This window comes from Rhinopithecus bieti, unplaced genomic scaffold (genome assembly GCF_001698545.2).
Source record: "Rhinopithecus bieti isolate Rb0 unplaced genomic scaffold, ASM169854v2 scaffold_55715, whole genome shotgun sequence".
Classification (NCBI taxonomy): domain Eukaryota; kingdom Metazoa; phylum Chordata; class Mammalia; order Primates; family Cercopithecidae; genus Rhinopithecus; species Rhinopithecus bieti.
Window position 1 is genome coordinate 98,859 of NW_016822769.1, and position 15,750 is coordinate 114,608.

Below are 15,750 nucleotides of genomic sequence, written 5' to 3' on the forward strand. Positions count from 1 at the left end.
TATTAGATTTTCTAGCCTCTAGAACTCTAATAAATTCCATGTTTTAAATAAATTACCCACTCAGAATTTTGTTATTGCAGCCCAAATGCAGTAGGACAAAGAGCTCTTGACTGATACTCTAATATTTCCTTTTTCTTTACAGGCAAGAAGTCCCAGAATCCTGGGAAGGGCTAAATCAACAAGAAGACTTACTAACCCAGTCTTAAAGTTTAATAAGGCAAAAGATTGCCACAAAGAGATGTTGACAACTTAGATTTAATTTTGACCAAAACTAGCTCTACTAATCAAAAGGAGAGTTTAGAAGGTATTTTAAAAGCATTATTGAAGATGAAGTATACAACGGAGAATATGAGATCAGAAGTATTCTCAAGAATAATAGAAGAAATGGTTGCTGATAGAGGCAATGCCACATACATAAGAAAAGAACATTTGGTGAGTGCTGTTTCTCTTAGGAAAAATTATAAAGTAATTTCTTATGAACGCCAAAACATTTCCATTTTATTACTTGTTCTGCTGAAGATGAACAATGCTGGTTGTCTTACAGACATTTACATCACTTCAGTTACCAATATCTTCCTTGATTGTGCTATCAGTAGAATCAAAATTACCACCAAAATTTTCATTGCACAGTTTTAAGAATTAGATAACAGTTCTCTCTACGGCTTTTCTTTTTTGTACTTTTGGGCATATATGCATTTTTACTTTTGTTTCAAAATTACTCTTTCTTAGTTTTAAGGCACTGAAACTTTTCTACATTCACTTGTCATTTACTTCAGAAAAATAAACTCCCTGTACCTTGGACTGATTCCTGGGTACAGGAAGCACAGTGGGGCCACAGGGAGTGGGGCAACAGGAACATCAAGGTCCCTGGAGTAGAACCAGGAAGAATCCTTACATCTCAAGGCAACGTGTGAAAACTCACTTCTGCAAATTCTTTTACAAGGCATTCATATATCTGCAAATCCCCAGAATGAAGTAGTAATAATAGAGAGTCATATTCCCTATAGGACATTCAAAATGCCAGCTGGTTATTTTCTTAACCAGTGTTCATCTGATCCATTTCCTAGGCATTGTGACTCTGTAGCAATTCATGAGGGGAAACGGTTGCTTAATTGCCCAGAAGAAATCCCTAGAAATGCTTCAGTAGTGACAACTTTTCTTCCTCTGCCCATGATCCATGAATAACAAAACAATTGAAAATGACAGTCAAACTGAAAATATTACAATGCATTCTCTAGTCAAAATAAAGCACAGAATTTAAATAATTATTTGAATAAAGCACACATCTTCCCCACCAAAATATCCATCATTTTTATGGCTCAGTTTGGAACTCTCTAGTACATAATAACATATAATTTAATTATTTTCTTTACTTCATCATGTGTGAACACATTGAGCCAAAGGGAATAAAATGTCAGGAAATACTCCGCTTGCTATATTCATCTATGTCCCTCCCCAGCCTGTGGATCACTTTCCTTAGAAGTAACTTTCTGCCATAAAAGAAGTCTTGGATTAAATATCACATTATTACTTGGATTCCAGTCCCTCTGCCCCTAGCTATCACTTTGTTTATGGATAAGTCACTCACCTATGAAGTGAGTAAGATGGGATAGTCCAGGATTTGAACTAATTCTATGACTCTATAATAATTTCTCATCCAGTTAAAGAGAAAGTTCCTAAGATTAAGTTTCAATGCAGCGTTCAAAATGTAGGTCTCCATTTTAAAGCTTTTTTTAAATTTTTGTGCGTAGATAGTAGGTGCATAATTTATGGAGTGTATGAGATGCTTTGATACAGATATTCAAGGTCTGTAATATCTGTAATAATCGCACCATGTAAAATAGGGTATCCATCCCCTCAAGCATTTGCCATTTGTGTTCCAAACAATCCAATTATACTATTTCAGTTATTTTTAAATGTATAATAAAATTGGCCAGTTGCAGTGGCTCATGCCTGTAATCCCAGTACTTTAGGAGGTCGAGGCGAGCAGATTACCTGAGGTCAGGAGTTCAAGACCAGCCTGGCCAACATGGTGAAATCCTGTCTCTACTAAAAAATACAAAAATTAGCTGGGTGTGGTGGTGGGCGCCTGTAATCCCAGCTACTCAGGAGGCTGAGGCAGGGAGAACTGCCTAAACCCGGGAGGTGAAGGTTACAGTGAGACAAGATCCTGCCACTGCTCTCCATCCTGGATGACAGAGTGAGACTCTGCCTCAAATGATAATAATAATAATAAAATGTATAATAAAATTATTACTGATTATACTCACCCTGTTGTGTTATCAAATACTAGGTCTCACTCATTCTTTCTATTTTTTGTTTGTACTCAGTAACCCATCCCCACCTCTCCCCACCCCCACTCACCACCCTTAAGAGCCTCTAATAACCATCATACTCAGTAACCCATCCCCACCTCTCCCGACCCCTTCACCATCCTTAACAGCCTCTGGTATGCATCATTCTACTCTATCTCCATGAGCTCCGTTGTTTTGATTTTCAGATCCCACAAATAAGTGAGAAAACATGATGTTTATCTTTCTGTACCTGGTTTATTTCACTAAGCATAATGACCCCCAGTTCCATCCATGTTGTTACAAATGACAAATCTTATTCTTTTTTATGGTTGAGTAGTACGCCATTGTGTAAGGAAATCAGTATATCAAAGAGATCTCCATTTTAATACCCAGTTTGTTGACTTTTAATTTCCTTTAGCTGTATCTGACAAAAATCATTTTTAAAACCTATTTTCCTCTGAATTATCACTGCATAACAATCATAAACCTTTCTACAATCTGTCATTTTCCTTTACATGCTCATAGAAACTTCTCCCCTGTTTATTCATCTATCTGCCTACTGCAGCCCAAACAAGCAAGTTTTACTACAATTCAGTTAATGTATATCTCCATATTTTTTCTCATTGAGATTATTAGCATTAAAGCACTTTGCAAAGTTTAAAAAGTATCATGCAATATTCAATTTTATTGACTACTTTACCATTCTGTGATGCAGCCCAAGCCAACTGGTACTTAAGTATGACAAGAAAATGCATTTTCTTTTTCTAATATGTTGTAAAACTACACCTTCAGCATCTTATTCTCCAGGGTCTGTTCACACCATTTCCAGAAATGTAAATTTATATTATTCTTTCAGAGGAACCAAAATTGGTCTCCTTGAGGATATTCTTAATGGTGACCAGAATAAGTCAAGCTTATACATCTAGACTGGAATGATCGGGGTATGAATGTGAATTGAAACAAAAGGAAATTAATTTTCAGAGTGCATAGAAATGTTTTAATTTATTCCAGAATAAATTTTCTTATTACCAAGGCATTATGTGGCTTTTAATAGAGATAATACCACTAAAATGAGAATATCACCTGTCATGTTTCATGTGTGATTTATAATGAGGAAGGTGAGCTGCCTCATGATTAATGCACATTTAACACTATGTGACAAAAATATTATCTTATTGTGTGCTAAAGAGGTCACCTTTCAGATGTTCCACAATCATGAACTTCTTTCCACATGTCAAGGTAATATTGGTTACTCAGTGAAGAAAGTTAAACTAAGAGAATTTTTCTGAAGTTTCAAAGGTTTACATGTTGCTAATAGCAGCCACCTTTAATAGAAATTATGTTCTGAACACTGAAACCTTAGTTTCCTCAGGAAGTAATAGTTTCTGAGTTCTTAACATGGTAGGAAATGGTTCATATATATTATTTCTAAAATGTTCAATTTATAAATTATCCCTATTTCCTAGTTGCTAAAACTCATACTTGGAAGCTTTAAATTTCTTCAATGTCTCATAGTTAGTAAATGTTGAACAAGGATTTACATTCAGAACTGTCTGATTCCAAAACCGTTTAAACTCCTGACCTATGCTATTTGTATTGACAGGCACCAGCCACATGTTTCTTTTGAGCAGTTGAAATGTGGCTTGTTCAAACTGAGATTTTGAAGACTTAGTACAAAAAAAGTAAAATATCTCATTGATTGTTGTTACATTAATTACATGCTGAAATAATATTTGGGTTAAATAAATTATCAAAATGAATTTCATCTTGTCTTAACGCGTCTAGTAGAAAATTTAAAATGATATAGTGGCATTTGCAGCTCACATTATATTTTCCTGGGCAGCATTGCTGAATACAACATTATCTTTTATTAAAATCCATAACATAGATCACATGCTCACCAAAAGTAGCGTTCAGAAACATATAGTGAAATTAGAAATTTCTTCTGGTTGGGCGCAGTGGCTCACGCCTGTAATCCTAGCACGTTGAGAGGCCGAGGCAGGCGGATCACCTGAGGGTCAGGAGTTCAAGACCAGATTGGCCAAAATGGTGAAAGCCCGTCTCCACTAAAAATACAAAACAAACAAACAAAAAAATTAGCCGGGCTTAGTGGCCCTGTATGTACCAGCTACTCAGGAGGCTGAAGTAGGAGAACTGCCTGAACCCAGGAGGTGGAGGTTGCAGTGAGGCAAGATCATGCCATTGCACTACAGCCTGGGAGACAAGAGCGAATGTCCATCTCAAAACAAAACAAAAGAAGCATCTTTTTAATAACACCAGTTTATAAGAGGTTTTTATTTAATTTCAAAAATGCAGATTAATTTAGTAAATCTGCTACCAGAAAGGGGCCCCGATCCAGACCTTAAGAGAGAGTTCCTGGATTTTATACAAGAAAGAATTCGAGGTGAGTTCACAGAGTAAAGTGAAAGCAAGTTTATTAAGAAAGTAAATGAATGAAAGAGTGGCTACTCCAGAGACAGACTGGGGCGCTCCCAAAAGTAAGAGGAGGTATGCGCCCACCTTAGGTAAAATGCTTGCTTATATATAAGATAACAAAATCATGGGGAGATGTGCTCTACTACAAGGATTTGTGATAAAGGACTGCTAATCTTTGTGTAACCACCATCTTTTCCAAGAATCTGTATTTAAATTGAAACTTATTCTTAAACTGGGAATGGTTTTGTTCTTAAGATACTGGGACATCAGGACATTTCTTGAATCTGTTAAGTCCTGGGTCTATTTCTGTTCTCTTAACCATAAACATCTTTTGACTAAGAATAGACTTGCTGAGACCAGCAGGTCTCAGCCACATTTTACCTGGCCTGTTCAAGATGGAGTTGCTCTGTTCTGACGCCTCCGACAAATCTAGTTATTACTTTTCAAATCACCTTAAGGCAAAGATCTGGAATTATTACTCACTAAAGTTTATTTTTAAATAATTGGATTCACATTGTTAAATTAAATACAGTTTTAAAAAGACAGTACAGTATCTCCATGCCTCAAATACTTCCTGTAAACGTAAAAAAAAAAAAAAAAAAAAAAAAAAATCAATAAAAGAAAAGAAAGGAAAGGAAAGAAAAGAAAAGAAAAAAAGAATGCTGGCTAATGGAAAAATTGTCCAAGGTCTGTCATTGGGTTTGAGACATTGTTATTCAGTTCTTGAAACAGTATCCATGAAATTAAAAAAAAAAAAAAAAAAAAACTTCAGCCCAAAATATATGACAAGTCTTCCAGATTGGAGTCTTCCAGATTGGAGCAGGAATTGAAGAATTCCTGTAATGGAAGCAATGTCATAGAAATCCTTACTGATACTTCTCATCTTCCTGCATTACCCTAACATTGTAAAAGAAAACATTCCTCGCAAGCTGTTTCTTGATCAGCCTTGTTGTAGTAAGTTCCATCTACGTAATAAGTAATATGTAATAAGTTCCGTCTCTGTCAATCTGGGCAGCAGCTTTTTCTGTGAGCTTGGGCTTCAAGTCTCAGAGCAGGGCTCACAACTCACATTACTGTATCATTCCCCTGTTTACATTCATCCATGTATTCATTGAGAATTATGTCTTTGAGTCTATTCTGTGCCTGATACTGTTCTAGGTGTTTGGGATGTATCAGCAGTAAAATAAACCAATCTCCCCGCTCTCCTGAAGTTATAAAAGTAAGAACTCCTGTTCTGGGTTATAATATATGGAAGAGTCTCAAGTCCAGGACTACTAGAAGAAGAATCAGAGTTATAAAGTAAAATCATTGACATGTGATCAGCTGGATTTATGTCTGTTCTGCAGGCAATGAGTTAAGCTAAGCTCTTTACATATATCGTCTGAATTAAGCCCTTTTACATATATTACCTCATATGATACTAGATATTAAGTGATGTGTGCTGACAAAACATCACAAAGGTTTGCATTCATTTGAAATGTTTTATCATCCAAAATCTCATTCCATAAAATTACACAAGAAGCTTATATAAGTTGTAAAGTAGCAAACAGCATCAGATTCTTCAAGTAACAGATACTGTAGCAAATCATTGGACTTAAGACAGGAAAGAGAAATGGTGACACCAGGAGAGGAGCATATTTGCCTGCACACTATCCATGCACTTTAAACTTCTGCTTCATTAGATCCGTCTTAAATTTAATGTCATGTATAACATGCACATCATTGCTTGGTGATCTGGAAAATTGAGGGAAAGACATTGTCCTTGCTACATAGTAAATATCACCAGGCTGGTGATGCAATTGAATGAGCTACAGTCAGAGAAGCAAGATCTTGTCTTGGCACAGACTAACAGCATGACCTCCACAGAGTGTCTTGTGCTTTCAGAGCCTCTGAGCTCTCACCTGTGAAATAAAGGTGTTGACATGATATCTAACATTCTGCACTGCTACTCCTGTGCATAAGGGATTCACTGTGAATATTTCTTAAGTTGGAAAACAATATTTTTTCCAGTCTCACTCTCTACTTCAGTAAAATCTTACACTATAGAACCAAAGATTTTAATGTGTTTTAGAAAAACATAGAACTGAGAGGAAAGAATAGTTTTCATTTAGCTTAGAGGAATCTAGCTTTGGAAAATAGTTCTCTTAATCCCATTTTACAAAGCAGATAAATATACACTCCTTTTTCTTAGGCTCTTTTTATCACCTGTATAACAAGGGCCAAGGGAAAACATTTATATATACTTATAATACATTTATATATATATAGTATATATTTCTTCTGTATATATCAGAACTAAAATAGGGGTTAGGTTAGGGATATAATATATATATATATTATATATATATGGCCGTGCCTGCCCGGCCGGCTACATAGTATGTAATTTTCTTTTGTTTTTTTTTTTTTTTTTTTTTGAGACGGAGTCGTCGCTCTGTCGCCTGGGGGCTGGAGTGCAGTTGCCGGATCCTCAGCTCACTGCAAGCTCTGCCTCCCGGGTTTACGCCATTCTCCTGGCTCAGCCTCCGGAGTAGCTGGGACTACAGGCGCCCACCACCTTTCCCGGCTAGTTCTTTGTATTTTTTAGTAGAGATGGGGTTTCACCGTGTTAGCCAGGATGGTCTCGATCTCCTGACCTCGTGATCCGCCCATCTCGGCCTCCCAGTGCTGGGATTACAGGCTTGAGCCACCGCGCCTGGCCTATATGTAATTTTTCTGGGAAAAGTTAAACGGTATGAAGATAATACTTTTTCTGGCTTTTGGTCTTTCTGAATCCTTTATTCTTTGTGTATATGATGGTAACTTTGTACCAATTTCCTAGTGAAAATGCCATCATGGAATTGAAGGGACAGTTGCTTGCTTTTCTGAGTGTTAATGCAGTCCCTAGGAAGTCACCTGTCAGAGGAGACAGTGATTCAGTTGAACATTTGCCACCTTAATCTGAGATTTCATCTTCATTTTGATACAGTTTTATGTCACTGTTATTATTAGGTTATTGTATTAAATTTGCTCCATGAACTTGTATATGTGCAACACATTGCTGTATCTCTTAAGGATTTGTTAACCATTCATGTGCTAACTTTTCTTTGAAAAATAATTTTACTATTTGTATTTTAATTTAATGCTTTGATTTGTGTTTGAATAATTACATATGTTTGAAAAAGTCTACATAGAATTTCAGTTGAAACAGAAAATTAAAGCTACTTAAAACTCCTAGCACAACAGCCCTGTCACTTTGGCTGCCTGCCAACAGTTACTGATATACACGTCTGGTGAATGTAGATAAGCACTATAGGAAATGCCAGGTGGATGTCTCACCAACCCCACAGAGGCTACTACAGTCAGCAGTGATGAATGCCAAGGAGAGATGCTTAACTTTGTTTAAAGCCATATTTATTGTCTTTTCTAATCATAAGAAGCATGTGATCTAAGAAGATCATTTGAAGAATACAAAAACGTATAGCCAAATTACTTTATGAAAGCTCAAAGCAAATTTACATTACCCACAGCATGATTTAAAAAAAAAAATCCTCTTTTAGAGCACTCTCTCAAACATTGGGAACTCTCTTAATTGTCGATTTAATAAGGCTTTGTGTTTTTAAATGTGTATCTTTGATTACTTGTGAACTTAAATGTTATTTAATAAATTTATTTTTTCTGTTGTGAATTTCTTATTTGGTCTTTTCTCAATTTTCTTATCAGTTGCATGAGCTATTTAAGACTTTTTACTAGATAATATTTAGAAGATAGTAAAGCAAACAATTTTCATCCTCAGAGATTTCTATTTCCACGTCATACCACAGCTCCCAGGTAGAGAGGTACACCTGGAGGTTGTAGAAAAAGTGTTTATTTAATGGAATTTGGAGAGACTCTCCCCTCTGAAAAGAGAACGAATCCAAGAGGCTTGTGACCATAGCATAGGAAGATATGACAAACAGAATGGAAAGGTCTTTGCTTCTTGAACAAGGGATATGTAAAAAAGAAGGAATAGATGAGAAAAGAAGGGAGAGCATAATCCTAAAGGGTCTATCCTCACTCCACACCCTCAGTGATTCACTTTCCAGAAGAATGCTTCAGTTTTTAGAAATATACAGATAGGCAACACCTGGAGTTAAGTCAGAAATTTGCTCATGTTACAGGTATAAGAAGAGATTGCAAGCCCCTCATGTAACCTGCAAATCCTCTGATCCTCACAGGCTATTTTCCTTTCTGTGCTCTCTACCATCTCCATTTCCTATGATCATAGAGCTTTGGAGAGCCTGGGGTCCTCAGATTGACCTGACCTCTCAGGATCCTCTTGTCTTCACTGCCGAGTGGTTGGGCTATTGATTCCCAGGATGGGAGACTTCTGACTATGATTGAGTCCCCTTTAGCAATTTAAGCTTCACGTGCTGGCACCCTTCACTGGAGTCCTCGGTTCTGGCCACTTGCCGCTGGTTTCTACATCCCTGCCCACCGTGGTCACTTCACCTACATTCAAGCCCCACTCTGCCCTCTTAATAGACACACTGGCACCTCTGGGTCCCTGGCTTGACATACAGAGGCTGCTGGGACCAGGGGCACTTCCTGAGAGTCTATCTCAGCATCAAGTGACAGCTTTAGGCCATCACTCCAGTACCATGATGGATGCCACATATACATCTTCTAGAATATTGTCATTACTAGCCCCCTATGAGTACATAGTGAGGCAAGCCACTCTCCAGACAGCCTACTCCATAACTCTTGGATGTTTTTAAAATCAGTTCCCCAAAATGCAAGCTCAAAAGAAATGAAAACAGGGTGGGAGATGGTGATCAATAACTCAAGTCTATTTTCCTTCTCTGCTTGCATCTTCTTCCTCATCCCCACAATGCCTTGAGCCAGAAGGGATGTACATATCCTTCCTGTGTAGAACATTTCCCTTCTACCCCGAAGACTTCAAGATTCATGGTTGAATATTTAGGTGAAGTGACAGCAACTGGAAATAGAAATTAACACAGAAAAAAATAACATCTGCATTATGTAATTAATGATAAAATCTATATCCATCATGTTCATAGCAAATATTCTCTTAAGATTGCCTTTTAATTTTGTTCATCAATGTTTTTATGAATACAAATGTTAGACTTTTATGATTATGATTTTATGTAGTAAAATATAAAATGTTTTATTATGGATTTTTTTAAACTAAATATTGTATGTTTGAGAAGTCTTTCTCAATTCAGAGCTCAGAAGAATGTTCATATAAATTATAAATAGTATTTAAAATGTTATCTTTGATATTAACTTTTCAGTGTATCCAGAATTTATTTTGTTATATGCTAAAAATTAAACTTTATAATTTTCAAAATAATCATCTAATGTTCCCAATCATTTGATGAATAGCCCTCCCATTCACTAATAATAGTTGATATGTCCCCTTAACATAAAATTACTATGACCGACAGGGCTATTTTGCTTCATTGATCTGTTGATTTTTTTGGGAGGCAGTATTAGAAAGTTTTGACTTAAAAAAATTTGTATCTTTATGATATTAGTCTTTTTTTCTTAGCCTTTCTGGCTTATTTATTCTTTCAAATGAATCTTTAGTTAAAGTCTAAATAGATCTAGCTAAGATTTGCTTACAATTACATTAAGCCATACCATTAATTTGGCAGATACTTATTGATTTAAAAATAATTTTGCCATCAAGAAATATAGCATGCCTTTTTCTACATGTATTCCATAAGAATTTAATTTTTGTTTATATGTGTTTTATAGTTTTTTTGTTTTGTTTTGGTTTGCTTTGCTTTTGAGACAAATTCTCACTCTGTTGCTCAATCTGGGGAGCAGTGGTGAGATCACAGCTCACTGCAGCCTTGACCTCTCAGGCTCAAGTGATCCTTCCACCTCAGCCTCCCAAGTAACTTGGACTGCAGGCACATGCCACCATGACCAACTATTTTTTGTAGTTTTTGTAGAGTCAGGGTTTTGCCAGTGTTTCCCAGGCTGGTGTTAAACTCCTGGGCCCGAGTGATCTGCCCGCCCCGGCCTCGCAAAGTGCTGGGATTACAGGCATGAGCCACTACAGCCAGTCCCTTAAAGTTCTTATAATAATTCAATTTTAAATAACTTATATTACCAAGATTTTATTATGACTTCTTAACTTTAGCTGAGTACAGCTGACATAAAGCTGTCACTATGTTTAAGCCATTCTTAATTGCTTTCTTTTTTGAACTCACATATTAACAGTTTTTGGTAAGTTCTACTTTAACGTCTAAGTGGACACTCATGTCACTTGCTCATAATTATTTTTCTCCTCTTGTTTAATAGGTAAATCCCTTATTTTTGATCCTTATTGTATTTTCATATAATTCAGAAGAATTTTAGAATAATGTTATAGATAAGGGTTAAGCCAGAATCGTTGCCTTATTCTTGTTTTTAATGGAAATATCTCTAACAATACATCCTTAGAATATGAGGAACTGATTTTTAAATGAAGTCAACAAAGCTAACAGAGACTTCCCAAATATCTCAAGACTTATATGTATACACATGCACACACACACATGGTTTAACTTAGGAGTTTTAAATGCTTTATAAAGAAATTTGACATGAGACATGTAGAGAGACTGTGGATCCACTGAAAATGGATGAGCAAACTGAAGTGGAGTGTACTAGTTTCCTCTGGCTGCTGCAACAAATGACCACAAATTGAATGGCTTAAAACAGAAATTTTACATTTTTAGAAGCCAGGCATACAAAATTAAGGAGAATCTAAGATAGTTCTTTGCCTCTTCTAGATTCTGGTGGCTATCAGTGTTTGTTCACTTGCAGCTGTATCACTCTAGTCTCTGCCTCCCTGGCCACACTGCCACCTCCTCTTCCATGTTATCTACCTTGCCTTTTCTAACAGGGACACTTGTAATGGCATTTAAGGCCCAACCAGAAAATCTTAGCTAATCCCCTCATCTCAAAATTCTTAACTGAATCACATCAGTTACCATTGTAAGATAATAGTCAATCTTTTGCCATATAAGGTAATATTTACAAGTTCTGAGGATATGCTATGGACGTATCTCTTTGGGAACTACCTCTCCACCCACCACACAGGGAGAAGTGAGTTATTGGCAAAAACCTCATATGTCCTTTTCCTAGTGGCAGAAAAGAGTAGAACACCCATGTTTTAGACTGCTTAGGGCAGTCATAACAAAATACCACATGGTGGATGGGTCCAACAACAGACATTTATTTCTCACAGTTCTGGAGGTTAGAAGTCCAAGATTAAGATTCCAGAAAGTAAATTTCATCCTGAGATCTCTTCTCATAGCTTGTAGGTGGCAGCCTTCTCATTGTGTGCTCACAGGACCTCTTCATGTGTTCAACGAGAAAGACATCTCTCCCTTCTTTCTGCTTCTCATAAAGTCACCACTCCTTCGAATTAGGACCCTACTTATAACCTCTTTTAACCTAAATTACCACCCACAGGCCTTATCTCAAATTGTAGTCACTTTGAAAATTAGAGTTTCAAACATAAATTTTGGGGGGAAGTAATTCAGTCCATACCACCCCGTATTTTTTGTAAGTCTACTGTGACCGCTCTTCAGTCAGTGTTGCTTTATTAAATAAAACAAAGCACCCATTTTCTTTAATAATGGGATACATTTGGTAATGTCATTTGAAGAATAATCCTGATACAACATAATAAAGAGATCAGTTTGCTTGATAATCTGAAGTCCGTCAATTTTATCAAGAGAAAGGAAAGGAGGAATATATACACTTTATACGGTTGATGGCCTAAAAAGTGTATTTAGAACTTGAGAAATTAAACATTCCACCAATATTCTGGGCTGTATATATCCCTTTTAAGGGAAAAGTCTACCCTGTCTTGTGGGAAACCCCAAGGACCAAGGGCTGATTCTATTTAGAAGACTATTGAAGTGTTCATGAAATATTGAAGTGTTCATGAACAAATCTGAAGTGTTATAGATCAGAACAAAATCTTTTATGTTCTACCTTGATTTTGGTTCTGACTTTCTTAAAGGTACCTGCAGTATTTCATTTTCAAAATATGTGCTTTTCTCTGATTCATCTAGAAACTGAAGTTGATATACTTTTCTATTCATTGTATACACTCAGCTAGCTCTGTGTATTAAATGAGCAACTTGTGTGTGTGGATGGATACATTTTATATTATAAATATATGATGCTAATATCTAGTGTAACATGCACAACAAACTTAAGAATTGTATCATTACCCTTGATATCAAAACTATAAATACATTCTCTTACATACTAACTTGGTTTAAAAATAACAAAACAAATTGTGATTGCCTTGAGTTGGTACCAAGCTCCTAAGGGCAAATAGTTATAAGAGCATTTAAATCACATAAGCAAGGAATTGAAAGCTTGTTAAACAAAGTCATTAAGGCAAATGCCCACTCACTGCAGACATAGTAAGCCCTATAATAACTCTGCTAAATGTTATCTCTAACTAAAGTTGCATTCATTGTGCTTAATTTACCTCAAATGCCTTTAAGAATAAACTCCTTTGCAGCGAGTTTCTGCAATGTGAAAGGTAAATAGTCCTTGGAGAGCATATTGCAAGTTGTTATAAGAGACACATATCATTTTAAACTAAACCTTCAGCATCTGTTTCAGCCTCTGATTACAAATGATGAAACTGACAATAATTCACACTTACTCCATAAAAAGGAAAGGTGGTGATTAGGGAGGATGTGCAATCTTTATTCAATGCAAAGTACATCTGCTGTGTTTTCTCTTGTACCTGGCTATCTGGAAGAAAAGTTCCACCCTCCCCTCCTTAAAAGGAAGGTGGTTCTTATGCCCTTTGCAGTGTTTAATTCAGCTCCCATGCTTTCCTTCTATGTATACCAAACCTGATATTTGTTTTCACCCTAAAACCAACAAATACACTCTAAAGAGTTTGCAGTTGATTAATGTGGTTTTAAAACTTAGCTCCTGCCATAACCCATGTATGGGCTATAAGAGATATTTAAACCTCCTGAGGAATGATACCAAAGCTATTCTAATATGCTACTGCTGCCACCATAGGCTTTTTTCCAAGTCATGTGTTTTTCATTTAGGTCAGTTTCAATCATAGCAGTGAGGTGCAACCTTTGTTCTCTAAATCTTGGAATCATCTGGGAAATTCAAGAAGAATACAAAGGACTGGGTCACATCCTGAGTATCTGATACAGTTTTTCTAGGATGCAGCCTGAATATCAGCTCTTTTTAAAATAGCTAAACTTGAAAACCGCTAAATGTATAGCAACTCTCTTACTGGCTTCACTTGTGTCATTCATAACAGATGTTTGATTTTAATCACTCAACTAATGTACTACGACCTACATTTAGCCTAATATTTTCCTTTCCACCTTTTCTTCAGACTCACCTAGACTGTTTTAGTTACAAGTCTTGTGACATCAGGTACCTTTTCTTTGCCTGCTAATTGTCTACACTACACCTAGTCACCTGAATAACAGACATGGGGCAAGCTTATTAATTGTACAACATTTACTATTTACAAATAATCTGGCCCAGGCGCGGTGACTCACGCCTGTAATCCCAGCACTTTGGGAGGCCGAGGTGGGTAGATCACAAGCTCAGGAGTTCGAGACAAGCCTGGCAAATGTGGTGAAACCCCATCTCTACTAAGTAAACTACAAAAATTAGCCAGACGTGGTGGCAGGCACCTGTAGTCCCAGCTACTAGGGAGGCTGAGGCAGGAGAATGGTGTGAACCTGGGAGGTGGAGTTTGCAGTGAGCCAAGATCACGCCACTGTACTCCAGTCTGGGCGACAGAGCAAGACTCCCTCCTGTGGGGGGAAATATCTGGTAGACCCAAATTGCAATAGGATGTTAACATCAGTTTTGGCTAGGATTTTAGTTTGCAAAATAGGTAATATTGCAAATTCTATATGAATATAGTCAGATATTTGTCTAAGAAGAAAATATGTAAACTATTTTGCAAAGATCTCAATTGGCTACAAAGAAAACCAAAGCAAGGAAAGAATACTGACTCACTAACAAATTGATTCAATGAAATAACTTACATTGGTTCATTGGCTGGTTCCTTGAGTCTTCTGAAAATGTCTTTATTATGAATCATCTCTCTGTTCCTTGATGAAACTGGAAGAGTTCTATGACAAAGAATATATACTTATATATTATTTCTGTCATTCATTGAACAGATATTTATTGCTTGCCTTGTATATAAGACTCATTTTTAGTCATTTGCTAGACATGCATGAATAAGGTGTCCCTCAGGGGACCAAAATGTATCTGGAAATGTTTGTGTGTGCAAGAACATGTGTCTAAGTCTAGCAGGGATTCTAAAGTTAGACAAAAGATATCGAACAGAATATGAATAACAGAATATGTTGGAAGTAGAAATAGATATGCCTGGATGTTTTTAAAAAGCATAAGCAATATTGTATTCCATTATAGTCATAGATTTAATATTTTTTCAATAAGTACAAAAAAATATATGGCATTGATAGGTTATGTGTACTAAAAGGCCAAGAAACATGGCTGTAATGCAACATACATTACATTCATTCCTTTAATGGGATAAAAACATAATAGGATATGGAATAGAAATAGAGTGCATCCATTTGGGATTCTCAGGGAAAGATTAACTAAGAGGACGTTGTAAACTTGTCTCAGAGATTTTGGCTAATCAGTGAAGTTTGTCTCATTGGGTAAATATCTAGTATCCCTTTTGTGACGAGTGATATGTAGGGCTGATAACTATCATTACTCTCTACCATCACACCAGGTGGCATATTATGATGAAAGCAAATCTTAGACCAAATTCTGTTGAATGTGTGTACATCTACTGAAAAAGCAGCACAAAACAGTAAAACAGCTTGTTCTCAGGGCTTAGGCAAGTACCACTCTCTGTCTTAATTGTAGGAAAGTTATACTTTGAAGGTTGATACAAATACCTTCTGATGACAGGACTAACCAGGCTCCAAAAGTGGAAGGACATAAGACCAACTGGGCTCTGGAACTTAAGAGGTGCACTGATGATATTAGTCTA